The sequence below is a fragment of the Lissotriton vulgaris genome, chromosome 8 (assembly GCF_964263255.1).
Source record: "Lissotriton vulgaris chromosome 8, aLisVul1.2, whole genome shotgun sequence".
NCBI classification, from domain to species: Eukaryota; Metazoa; Chordata; class Amphibia; order Caudata; family Salamandridae; genus Lissotriton; species Lissotriton vulgaris.
Genome location: NC_141696.1, coordinates 1,566,398,474 through 1,566,411,378, shown reverse-complemented (window position 1 = coordinate 1,566,411,378; position 12,905 = coordinate 1,566,398,474). Strand labels below are relative to the sequence as shown.

At 51.7% G+C, this 12,905-nt stretch overlaps 1 protein-coding gene across 1 annotated transcript in view; it reads left to right on the top strand.

The window, feature by feature from the left end:
* Positions 1-12,905, top strand: part of SPAG17 (sperm associated antigen 17) — a 1,900,597-nt gene that overhangs the window by 87,038 nt on the left and 1,800,654 nt on the right. The gene's annotated exons all lie outside the window — the stretch shown is intronic.

Genomic DNA, 12,905 nt, shown 5'->3' with positions numbered 1-12,905 from the left:
ACATCTTGGAGACAGCCCTTGAAACTCGAGAAGGACGCCTCCGACACCTCTGAATACGGAAATACCAATTGGGTGTCCTCGGCATATGAAATTGCCTTAACCCCCAATTGGCAATCAGCGTAAAGACTGGAGCTAGGTAGATATTGAATAAAAGGGGGCTGAGTGCCGACCCTTGAAGGACGCCACAGCTGAGGACTTTGGGTGTTGAAGAGACGGTCCCCAGCGCCATCTTCTGTGTTCTCTGAGTCAGATACGAATGTAACCACCCCAGTGCGTGGTCCTGGATGCCTATTTCATCCAGTCGCATCAAGAGTCTAGCGTGGTCAACCGTATCGAAAGCGGCCAACAGATCCAGGAGTACCAGCATCGCTGAGCTTCCCGAATCCATCGACCACCTTATTGACTCTGCCACCTCAATTAGTGCTGTCTCCGTGCTGAAGCCGGGTCTAAAGCCTGATTGCGTCTCGTGCAGTATCTTATTGTCTTCAATGAATTTGCTCAGCTGGCGCTGGATTATTTTCTCAGACATTTTGCCCAGTGCTGCTAGCAGAGAGATCGGGCGAAGATTGCTGAGGTCCTTAGGATCCCCATTTGGTTTTTTCTTGAGCGGGAGGAGAGTGGCATGTTTCCATATGTTCGGAAACACCCCGGAGGAGTTGGACATATTCCAAATCAGCTGTAATGTGGGTGCTGTGAGAAGTTGGCCTGATATGCAGTGCTCATTATTCTAGTGATCACTTTGCATCAGTCCAAACGACCCTTATGGTGATTGGTTGTAAGTCAACCTTAGACCAGCTATCCTAGTAGCGTGGATACGAGCAGTCTTCAGGCTAAACTCTAGAGGGCGTGTTAAGCCAGCTGTTATACCATCACATACCCCTTGAACACCAAGTGAAAGGGCACCACACAAGTGTTATGAAAATAAACAGTGTATTTATTAGAATCACAACAGCCCTGTACTCTTTATGAGGACAGGGTACTAAGCACACAACAAAACTCTTAGGAAAATACTTCAAGTGCACAATCAATACAAGTGCCCGAGGGCACGGTAAGTTTAGTGGTCTCGGGCGGACCCGATAAGGCAAGTCGGAAGCGATGGGGACTCGGGACCCTTAAGTAAGGAGGCTATGCGGGCCCCGAAATGCCGAAGTTACCTAGCCCTAAGGGCTGCGGCTGCACAAGTCTTTACAGGCGTCGGGAGTCTTCGCTGACGAGCCAGGAGCCGGAAGGAAGGAGTTGCTGGCCGGCGACCAGTGGAGATAGTTCGTAGAGATCCAAGCCTGGATCAGAGATGGATGACACCTGAAAGCAGAGGGGACCAAGTTTGTACTACTAGCCAGTAGTCAGAGGGTACCAGGAAGGCACCGGATGATCGTCACCTCGACTAGGTGAGTGGGTGACGCTAGGCTCTGCATTCTCACGGACCAGGAGGCGTTGTCGGCGACCAGGATGGAGGTGCGAGCTGTCCCACGAAGGTTGATGCTGTCGGCGTCGCTGGGCCCAGGATTGGGGCAACAAGCCTTGGCAAATTTCAGGGCCATGTGGTGGGCCTAAAATGGCGTCTTGAGTGGACCAGGAGGGTCCGGGGTGCTCCTCTCTCAGAAGGGAGCAAGAAGTCGCTCTGGAGCAACCAGACCAAAAGCGTTGGTTGTCGGGCGTCGTCAAGGAAGGCCACAAGCCAGCGGCTAGTAACCAGACAACGTGCTGAACAGCAACGAGCAGAAGGGCCCCACGCAGATCGTGGAGATGCTGGGAGGCTGCACTTCGGTGCTGGAGCTGCTCAGGGTCGGGGCTTCTCGGACCCCAGAGCACTCACCAGAGGATCCCTTGGTGGTCGTGCTGGTTTAAGAAATCGTGCAGGTTTTGAAGATGACCGGTCCCTCGAGGTCTCGTTGCACCCACAGATCTCAGCTGAGCTGACGATGTGGGTAGAGGTCAGAGGTGCCAGGGAAGCCGGTTCTCGTCGAGCTGGGCAGTCGGATTCCTGAGGAAGGACTTGCAGCAAACCGCAGAGTTCTTAGATGGTGCCTGCGGATGCAGGGTGACTACTCCTTAGCCACAAGGGAGAAATCTTGAGAAGAAGTCGAGAGTTCCTTTCGTAGAAAGTATTCTTGATTCAAAGATGATCTAATTTGGAAGGGTCCCCGCTCCTGCCTTTATCCTAAAGAAAGGGGTGGGTACGTGACTAGGTCCTGCCCTAGGGGTGGGACCAGGAAGGGGGGTAGTTACGCCCCTCTCCCATGCCGGACTTTCCCCAGGCCAGGGGCTGGTGTGCCCCTGGAACTTGTTCTAGCCGGCAGATGCGTAGTGAGCACCGGGGTGCCACTCCGCAGTCACCTTCCTGTAAAGCCCTGCCTACCCAGGATACTCAAAACCCTGTCTGGGATGGTGCGAGCACCGCCCCGGACAGGAAACCCTTTGTCCAAGCTCTCCTCGCTGGAAGGACTCCCAGCAGCAGCAAGAGGTCAGACTCGTGTCTGTGGTGGCAGGATCCATTTTGTGGAGCTGAGGCTTCAGTTAACTTTAACCGGGAATCACAGTTACGTACATGTCGTGTCCCTCTAGAAGGGTGGAATGCTAACCCCGTCGCCAGCATTGGTGAGGGGTCAGTATCCCGATTCGTATGACACCTTACTCGACTTGTCTTGATAACGCGATACCGAAGTTACCAATATGGTACGCGTTATCATGGAACAGCCATTGGGTCTTGGTTCCGCAAGCTGCAACCGGGCTCGGCTCGTGCCAGAGCCCAATTCACACGATTCCACGCACTCTGCCTTCAGGATTGTCTAGGCCTGCCATAGGAGTGGCTGATAGGAATTCGGGTGTCCATTTGAGGGTTAGATATAGGTATACTATATCTAAAGCAAAGGGCGAGTACGCTCCGTTGCCCCAGCTGTCGCGCAGCCAGTTGTGTCAGATTTAGATGCCCATCCAGGGGTGGCATAATACATGCTTCAGCCCCTGGTAGGCCCTGGGTACACCGATGCCCCGAGTTACAGGGTCTGACAAGGTGGCTCAGTTCCAATTGGGCAATGCACCTAAGGTACACATCAATTTAGCGAGAGAACAGCTAGGCGGTGGGTCTGATTGGCAGGCCCACAGCCTGAGAAAGTCGTAAACCAGTGAAACAAAAGCGAAAAATCTGGGTGATCATAGGATTGCAGACCCTACTCTCCTACTTGACCCCCCCCCCCCAAAACGTTGGGACAATAAACTAACCTTGACCAGGTGAGTCTTCTTGTTCTAAGTGGAAATACCTGGAGAGCCCATCTGCATTGCCATGATCAGTGCCAGGTCTATGCTCCACTGTGAAGTCCATCCCCTGTAGGGAAATGGACCACCTAAGCAGTTTGGGGTTTTCACCCTTCATCTGATTTAGCCATGAGGGGCTTATGGTCGGTCTGAATCTTGAAATGAGTGCCAAACAAGTATGGCCTCAGTTTCTTCAGGGCCCAAACCACAGCAAAGGCCTCCCTCTCAATAGCTGACCAATTTTTCTCTCTGGGGGTCAGCCGTCTGCTTATAAAAGCAATGGGCTGGTCATTACCATCAAAATTCAGTTGAGATAGAACAGCTCCCACACCCAACTCAGAAGCATCTGTTTGGACAATGAATGGTTTGGAGTAGTCTGGACTCTTGAGGATAGGTGCCGTGCACATGGCCTGTTTTAGGTCATCGAATGCTTTTTGACAGCTCGCTGTCCACTGAACCTTTTTTGGCATTTTCTTACTCGTCAGTTCATTAAGTGGAGTCACAATAGATATATAATTTCTGACAAACTTTCGGTAGTAACCAGTCCGGCCCAAGAAAGCTCGAACCTGAGTCTGGGTGGTTGGAGGAGCCCAGTCCCTGATTGACTGTATTTTGCTCTCCAGTGGTTGAACTTGGCCTCCACCTACAAGGTGGCCCAAGTATACAACCTGTGTCTGCCCTATCTGGCACTTGGTGGCCTTGATAGTGAGACCTGCTGCTTGCAGAGCCTCTAACACTTTCCGCAGGTGGACCAGGTGATCCTCCCAGGTGGAGCTAAAGACAGCAATATCGTCAAGATACGCCGCACAGAAGTCATCCAGCCCAGTGAGAACGTGATTCACCAACCGTTGGAAGGTGGCAGGTGCATTTTTCAAACCAAAGGGCATCACCACAAACTGATAATGCCCACCAGGGGTAGAAAATGCGGTCTTGGGCTTGGCGTCCTCAGCTAACCTGATTTGCCAATAACCAGCTGTCAGGTCAAACGTACTTAAGTAGTTGGCAGAAGCCAATCTATCTATAAGCTTATCTGCCCTTGTTATTGGGTGGGCATCAGTCTTAGTGACTGCATTGAGACCCCTGTAGTCTACGCAGAACCTCATCTCTTTCTTACCACCCGGGGTGTGAGGCTTCGGCACTAGAACTACGGGACTAGCCCAAGGGCTATCCGAGGGTTCAATGACTCCCAACTCCAACATTTTCTGCACCTCAGTTTTGATACAGTCTCTAACGTGATCGGGCTGCCTGTAGATTTTACTCTTGACGGGCAAGCTGTCACCAGTGTCAACCTCATGGGTACACCAATTGGTCTGACTGGGTGTTAGAGAGAACATATGCCGGAAGGATTGAAGAACTTGTTTACAATCCTCCTGTTGATGTTCAGAGAGGCTGCCACAAAAGACAACACCGTCTACTGATCCATCGTCAGGATTCTGAGTGAGCAGGTCTGGGAGAGGGTCACTCTCTTCCTCCTGTCCCTCATCTATGGCCATGAGCAAGCTCATGTCCTTCCTGTCGACATATGCCTTGAGCCTGTTGACATGGAGCACCCTGTGGGGGCTTCGGGGAGTTCCAAGGTCCACCAGGTAGGTGACCTCTCCCTTTTTCTCCAGGATGGTGTAGGGCCCAGACCATTTTTCTTTGAGTGCTGCTGGGGCCACTGGCTCCAGCACCCACACCTTCTGTCCAGGCTGATAAACAGTCAGGACAGGCTTTTGGTCATGCCAAGCTTTTTGGAGTTCTTGGCTGGCCTTAAGGTTTTCGGATGCCTTCTCCATGTACTCAGCCATCCGGGAGCGGAGGCCAAGCACATAGTCCACTATGCTGGTTGCAGGCTTTTTGAGAGGTCTCTCCCATCCTTCCTTCACCAAACACAGGGGTCCTCTTACAGGATGTCCGTACGAAAGCTCAAAAGGGCTGTAGCCAACCCCCTTCTGTGGGACTTCTCTATAAGCGAATAAAAGGCAGGGAATCAGGACGTCCCATCTACGCCGAAGCTTTTCAGGTAGTCCATGAATCATCCCTTTTAGGGTCCTGTTGAACCTTTCAACAAGCCCATTGCATTGTGGATGATAGGGTGTAGTGAACTTGTAGTTGACACCACATTCCTTCCACATAGCAGTCAAGTAGCTCGACATGAAGTTTGCACCTCTGTCAGAGACAACCTCCTTAGGGAAGCCCACTCTGGAGAACACTCCAACTAGGGCTCTTGCCACAACAGGTGCTGTAGTGGTCCTAAGGGGAATAGCTTCAGGATACCTGGTGGCATGATCCACTACCACCAGTACAAACTTGTGCCCTGATGCTGTCTGGGGTTCCATTGGACCGACAATGTCAATCCCCACTCGTTCAAAGGGCACCCCCACCACAGGCATTGGTATAAGGGGGCCTTTGTCGTGCCACCTGACTTACCACTGGCTTGGCAAGTGACACAGGAGCGACAAAACTCCTTGGTAACTTCGTTCATGTGAGGCCAGTGAAAGTGTGAGACAAGCCTGTCCCACGTCTTCGTCTGGCCTAAGTGTCCTGCTAAGGGAATCTCGTGGGCCAAGGTAAGAAGGAAACCACGCTGAGACAAGGGGATAACCAGCCTCCTGGTCATGCCAGGCTTGGGGTCTCTTGCCTCAGTGTACAGGAGTCCATCCTCCCAGTATACCTTGTGGGTACCTGTGGCGTTCCCAGCAGCCTCAGCAGCAGCCTGCTGTCTGAGGGGTTCAAGGGAAGGGCAGTCTAACTGGTCCTTCCCCAGGTCTTCTCGTGTGGGTCCCCCTGAGCCCAGAAACTCAACTTGATCAAGTTCGAGTTCTTTAGGTTCAGTTTCCCGCAATTCCCGGAGGTCAGCCTCCTCTGAGACCTGATCCTCGACCTGGGGCAAGGGGGAAGGCGAGGCCTTAACCCGACTGCTCTTCTTCTTGGAAGGTGTCTGGTCCGTTGTTCCAGGATCCAGCACCGATTCAGTGGGGCATCGTCTGACCTGTGACCTAGTCACAGCAAGCACATGTGCTGGCAAGCCTAACATTTCCATGTGAGTCCGGTGCTCCACTTCTGACCATTGTGATGACTCCAAATCATTGCCCAACAAACAATCCACTGGGAGGTCTGAACTAACAACAACCTTTTTCTGGCCATTTACCCCTCCCCAGGAGAAAGCAACAATCGCCATACTATGACTGGTAGTGACGTTGCTGGCATTGGTCACCAGGAATTCTGTACCTGGCATGATCTGTCCAGGGTCCACAAAGTTAGGCGTCACCATGGTGACACTGGCACAAGTGTCCCTATAGGCCTGAGCCATTTTTTCCATTTATTAAAGGCGTCTGTCGGTATTTGCCCAAAGTATTGGGACTGACATCAGGGGATATATCCACATCCCCCGTACAGACAAGGACAGCCTGAGTGAGTGTGCCAACTAAGTTGTCACACCCCTCAGAACCCAGGGTTAACCCCACTAATCCCTTGGGAGGGGCACTGCTACTGCTGGCTGTACTAGGGGCACAGGTGCCTTAGGGGCTGCAGTAGCAGGAGTCTGCCCTCCTTTCTTGGTGCACTCACTAAACCAGTGAGTTTTACTTTTACAGTATTGGCACCACCTTTTTGATTGGCCTTCTTGATTCTTCTTTTTCTGGGAAGCCTGACCCCCCCACTCTTTGGGTTGTTGGGGACCTGTCGAAGACTTCTGGTCATTTTGTTCCCCTTTTGAATCTTTACCCTTCTGGTCTGCTTTCTTCTGACCACCCTGGTTCTGGCCCTGGTTCTGCTTAACCCTTGTTCTGACCCATCTGTCTGCCTTCTTTCCCAATTCTTGGGGAGAGGTCAGATCCCAGTCGACAAGGTGCTGATGCAACAACTGGTTCAGACAATAGTTTAAAATCTGTTCTCGCATGATCAAATTATACAATCCTGTGTAATCAGTAACCTTACTGCCCAGCAACCAGCCCTCCAAAGCCTTAGTGGCACAATCGACAAAATCAGACCAGTCCTGAGACTGAGTTTTCTGGGTATCCCTGAACAGCAACCTGTACTGCTCAGTGGTTAGGCCGAACCCATCAATCAGTGTGTTCTTCAGGACCTGGTAATTGTTAGCATCCTCAACTCTAGTAGTGAGGAGCTTATCTCTACCTTTACCTTCAAAGGAGAGCCACAAGATAGCTGCCCACTGACTCTGGGGGACGCACTGTACAGTGCAGGCCCGCTCCAAAGCAGTAATCCATTTGTGGATGTCGTCCCCTTGCTTAAAGGGGGGCACTATCTTACTCAGGTGTCTAGTGTCTAAACTCCTGTTTTCCCTTGGGGGAATGCTGCCACCAGTGGGATTTGTCCCACTCAATTCTTGCTCTCTAGCAAAGGCGAGCCTTTCTTTGGCCAGGGCAAGTTCTTCCCTTTCGATCCTCAGATTGACTTTCCGCTCTTTAGCTTCGTACACTCTCCTCTGAGGGGATGTCATCCCTCTTCGAGAGCCATTGGTTCGAACGGATCTGTTGGAGCCTCTCGACAGAGACCTAACTCGTCCATTCCCAATGTTAAGCTGGCCGGAGAGGGGCCACAGGGGTCTCCTAGTACCACTCTCGTGCCTGCTTAAGTTGTCCCTAGTTAGCTGGCTAACCACTACTGGACCTTTGTCTGCCTCGTCCCCAGATGTCTCTAGATCCTCATCCTCCTCTTCACCTTCTGCGGAGAGATCGATAAGGTCAGGGTCACCTGCGGTTCCCTCGAGGGGGGGCATATTCCCTTCTGGATGAGAAGGGTCGGTGTTACCCGCCCTCCAAGCATCATAAGTCTCCAAGAGACCAATCAGAAACGGAATGGTAGGGTTTGCACCCTGTTTTAGCTTCCGAGATGTACAGATTTGTCGCATCTCTTGGAAGCTAAATGCAGCATATCTGGAAGTGACCTGTGGAAGGTCGACTGACACAAGGGGAGACTCAGAGTTTCCTCCTTTGTCTGACATGCTGCTTCTAGTGTGGTGTAAGTGATGCACCTACCTACACTATATGTTTACCTACTGATCCCTTGCTAAGAGTTGTAGCCAAGGTGTGCTAAGCCTTGAGGAGCTACAACAGCTGGTTCAGTAGAACTCAGAGTATTCTAAGCTAAGTTATATGTACCTGGAGTACTTATGCGATCTTTCACAAGATATTCTTAGGATACGCGTGGTAAAACAACAGCAAGCTCAAATCCCAACCGCTGCTCACCAATGTGAGAAGTTGGCCTGATATGCAGTGCTCACTATTCTAGTGATCACTATGCATCAGTCCAAACGACCCTTATTGTGATTGGTTGTAAGTCAACCTTAGACCAGCTATCCTAGTAGCGTGGATACGAGCAGTCTTCGGGCTAAACTCTAGAGGGCGTGTTAAGCCAGCTGTTATACCATCACATACCCCTTGAACACCAAGTGAAAGGGCACCACACAAGTGTTATGAAAATAAACAGTGTATTTATTAGAATCACAACAGCCCTGTACTCTTTATGAGGACAGGGTACTAAGCACACAACAAAACTCTTAGGAAAATACTTCAAGTGCACAATCTATACAAGTGCCCGAGGGCACGGTAAGTTTAGTGGTCTCGGGCGGACCCGATAAGGCAAGTCGGAAGCAATGGGGACTCGGGACCCTTAAGTAAGGAGGCTATGCGGGCCCCGAAATGCCGAAGTTACCTAGCCCTAAGGGCTGCGGCTGCACAAGTCTTTACAGGCGTCGGGAGTCTTCGCTGACGAGCCAGGAGCCGGAAGGAAGGAGTTGCTGGCCGGCGACCAGTGGAGATAGTTCGTAGAGATCCAAGCCTGGATCAGAGATGGATGACACCTGAAAGCAGAGGGGACCAAGTTCGTACTACTAGCCAGTAGTCAGAGGGTACCAGGAAGGCACCGGATGATCGTCACCTCGACTAGGTGAGTGGGTGACGCTAGGCTCTGCAGTCTCACGGACCAGGAGCCGTTGTCGGCAACCAGGATGGAGGTGCGAGCTGTCCCACGAAGGTTGATGCTGTCGGCGTCGCTGGACCCAGGATTGGGGCAACAAGCCTTGGCAAATTTCAAGGCCACGTGGTGGGCCTAAAATGGCGTCTTGAGTGGACCAGGAGGGTCCGGGGTGCTCCTCTCTCAGAAGGGAGCAAGAAGTTGGTCTGGAGCAACCAGACCAACAGCGTTGGTTGTCGGGCGTCATCAAGGAAGGCCACAAGCCAGCGGCTAGTAACCAGACAACGTGCTGAACAGCAACGAGCAGAAGGGCCCCACGCAGATCGTGGAGATGCTGGGAGGCTGTACTTCGGTGCTGGAGCTGCTCAGGGTCGGGGCTTCACGGACCCCAGAGCACTCACCAGAGTATCCCTCGGTGATCGTGCTGGTTTAAGAAATCGTGCAGGTTTTGAAGATGGCCGGTCCCTCGAGGTCTCGTCGCACCCACAGATCTCAGCTGAGCTGACGATGTGGGTAGAGGTCAGAGGTGCCAGGGAAGCCGGTTCTCGTCGAGCTGGGCAGTCGGATTCCTGAGGAAGGACTTGCAGCAAACCGCAGAGTTCTTAGATGGTGCCTGCGGATGCAGGGTGACTACTCCTTAGCCACAAGGGAGAAATCTTGAGAAGAAGTCGAGAGTTCCTTTCGTAGAAAGTATTCTTGATTCAAAGATGATCTAATTTGGAAGGGTCCCCGCTCCTGCCTTTATCCTAAAGAAAGGGGTGGGTACGTGACTAGGTCCTGCCCTAGGGGTGGGACCAGGAAGGGGGGTAGTTACGCCCCTCTCCCATGCCGGACTTTCCCCAGGCCAGGGGCTGGTGTGCCCCTGGAACTGGTTCTAGCCGGCAGATGCGTAGTGAGCACCGGGGTGCCACTCCGCAGTCACCTTCCTGTAAAGCCCTGCCTACCCAGGATACACAAAACCCTGTCTGGGATGGTGCGAGCACCGCCCCGGACAGGAAACCCTTTGTCCAAGCTCTCCTCGCTGGAAGGACTCCCAGCAGCAGGAGGTCAGACTTATGTCTGTGGTGGCAGCATCCATTTTGTGGAGCTGAGGCTTCAGTTAACTTTAACCGGGGTTCACAGTTACGTACATGTTGTGTCCCTCTAGAAGGGTGGAATGCTAACCCTGTCGCCAGCATTGGTGAGGGGTCAGTTTCCCGATTCGTATTACACCTTACTCGACATGTCTTGATAACGCGATACCGAAGTTACCGATATGGTACGCGTTATCATGGAACAGCCATTGGGTCTTGGTTCCGCAAGCTGCAACCGGGCTCGGCTCGTGCCAGAGCCCAATTCACACGATTCCACGCACTCTGCCTTCAGGATTGTCTAGGCCTGCCATAGGAGTGGCTGATAGGAATTCAGGTGTCCATTTGAGGGTTAGATATAGGTATACTATATCTAAAGCAAAGGGCGAGTACGCTCCGTTACCCCAGCTGTCGCGCAGCCAGTTGTGTCAGATTTAGATGGCCATCCAGGGGTGGCATAATACATGCTTCAGCCCCTGGTAGGCCCTGGGTACACCGATGCCCTGAGTTACAGGGTCTGACAAGGTGGCTCAGTTCCAATTGGGTAATGCACCTAAGGTACACATCAATTTAGCGAGAGAACAGCTAGGCGGTGGGTCTGATTGGCAGGCCCACAGCCCGAGAAAGTCGTAAACCAGTGAAACAAAAGCGAAAAATCTGGGTGATCATAGGATTGCAGACCCTACTCTCCTACAGGGGCCACAAATTCAGCTATGGTGCTCCAGAGTTAAGGTGGACAAGGGTCGTCCGGTGACCCTGAATTGCAGCGACTTAGTTCTTGCATGACCACACTCAGGGATATCGGCTGGAATTGTGCTAAGGTTTTACCAACCACCCCTTTGATACCCAGATCTGTTTTCGCCGTTTTCTTCTCCGGCCCGAAGGACTCATAGACTTGTTTAATTTTATGGTCAAAAAACTCTGAGATGTTTTCGCACGGGGAAACCTCCCTCTCAACACACTTAGGTTTGAAAAAGGACTGTACCACCTTAAAGATTTCTTTGCTCGAGTGTTCTGCCTGCTGAATTGATTATGCGTAAAACTGTTTTTTTGCCTTACTGATAGCCTTCTGGAATTTTTGGGATGCTTCCTTATATTGAGCTTTTTCTAAGGGCCCGTAGTTTACCCTCCAAAGTCTCTCCAGCCTCTTGCAAGCTGCTTTCTCTACTCTAAGGTCCTGAGAGAACCAGGGAGCGGAGGGGGAATCCCGTTTAGATATTGCGCGTGTAGCCGGTGCAATGGAAGACACCATATTCCCGACCCAATCACTGAGTAGTTGTGCGTCTATGTTAACATTCGAGGTAAGAGCGGGAATGTTCTGAGCTAAAACAGGGCCCATGATACCTGGGACTAGCTTCCTCCATTGTCTCTTCATAAAAAAGCATTTGCTTGTAGCATGTCTGTCAGTCGCTATATTTAATTTAAATGGGATCAGTGAATGGTCTGACAAGACTAATTGTAGTGGTGCCTCTGCCTTCACATCATTAATATTGGAGAAAATCAGATCAAGCGTGTGACCCGCTCTGTGTGTGGGGCCCTCGTTAATAAGTCTCAGCTTGGCTGCATTTAATGTGGACCTCAATAACTGTGCAGGGGCGCACCTGAAAGCAAAAGTGTAGCCTCTCCATTCCCTGCATAAGGGTAGGGGCGGAAGATGTTGGTGTAAGCTGTTCTTTAAATATGACAGCCACACCTCCACCTCTTTTTGCACCTGTACGGTTAGAAAAACATATTTTATACCCCGGGGGTACTGCCAGCGCGATGGCGGTCATGTTGTCCTCATTGATCCATGTTTCTGTTAGGAACAGCGCGTCCCACTCATGCTCTTCTAGTAGCAGCCAGATATCATCTGTATGTTTAACTAGAGATCTACAATTCAGGAGGCCAGCTCTAAGACCTCTATTAATCGGTGGCTTGGGTTTATAAAACCTCGCAGCGTCCATTGGTGCCAGTAATATCCCACAGACCGCACAAGTCTGGGGAAGGGCGGTAGTCTGAAGATCTGTCCCATGAGCGCAGCAATCAGATGTGGTATTGAGAGCCCATAGGTCTTCCCTTGACCACACAATCCTACCCTTATAAGCACACTCAGTGGCAGCAAGCCTGGCCCCGGCCGCGGTCTGGTCACGGACGGGCGCAGACGGCTTGCCTTAGGCACACCTTTGGCGCGCTTTCGTCGCGCCCGCTACGCTTCCGGCTAGTATACATGTTTTATGGGGTGAAAAGGATGTAGGGAGGGGTGTGTCCAGCACAAGTGGGCGTGTCCCGTGGGACCCGAGAATGGCGGCAAGCAGCACAAACACTCGCCCACGGCAGCGATCAATTGGCTGTGCGGGAATGCCTATGACTGCTGTGAATAGGTGCCCAGGAGAATAGTGAGTTTAAAAACGCACAATATCACAGTACAATTTTTAAAAGTTAAGCCTGATGTAGCTCCCGGCTTTTTGCCTCAGGACCTTTCATCGCACCCTTTGCTCCGTCTCCTCTCAGGGTAGACCTCCTCTTGCTGTCACAGGGGCAGGTACTTCACCCCACTCCAGAGCCTCCCACCGGCTGTGGTCGATGTTATTTTATCGTCGAGGAGACACTCCACCAAATCTATCTATTCTGGTAGGTGGGTCAAGTTTGTATGGCATGACCATTCTGGTGAATGTTTCCCCA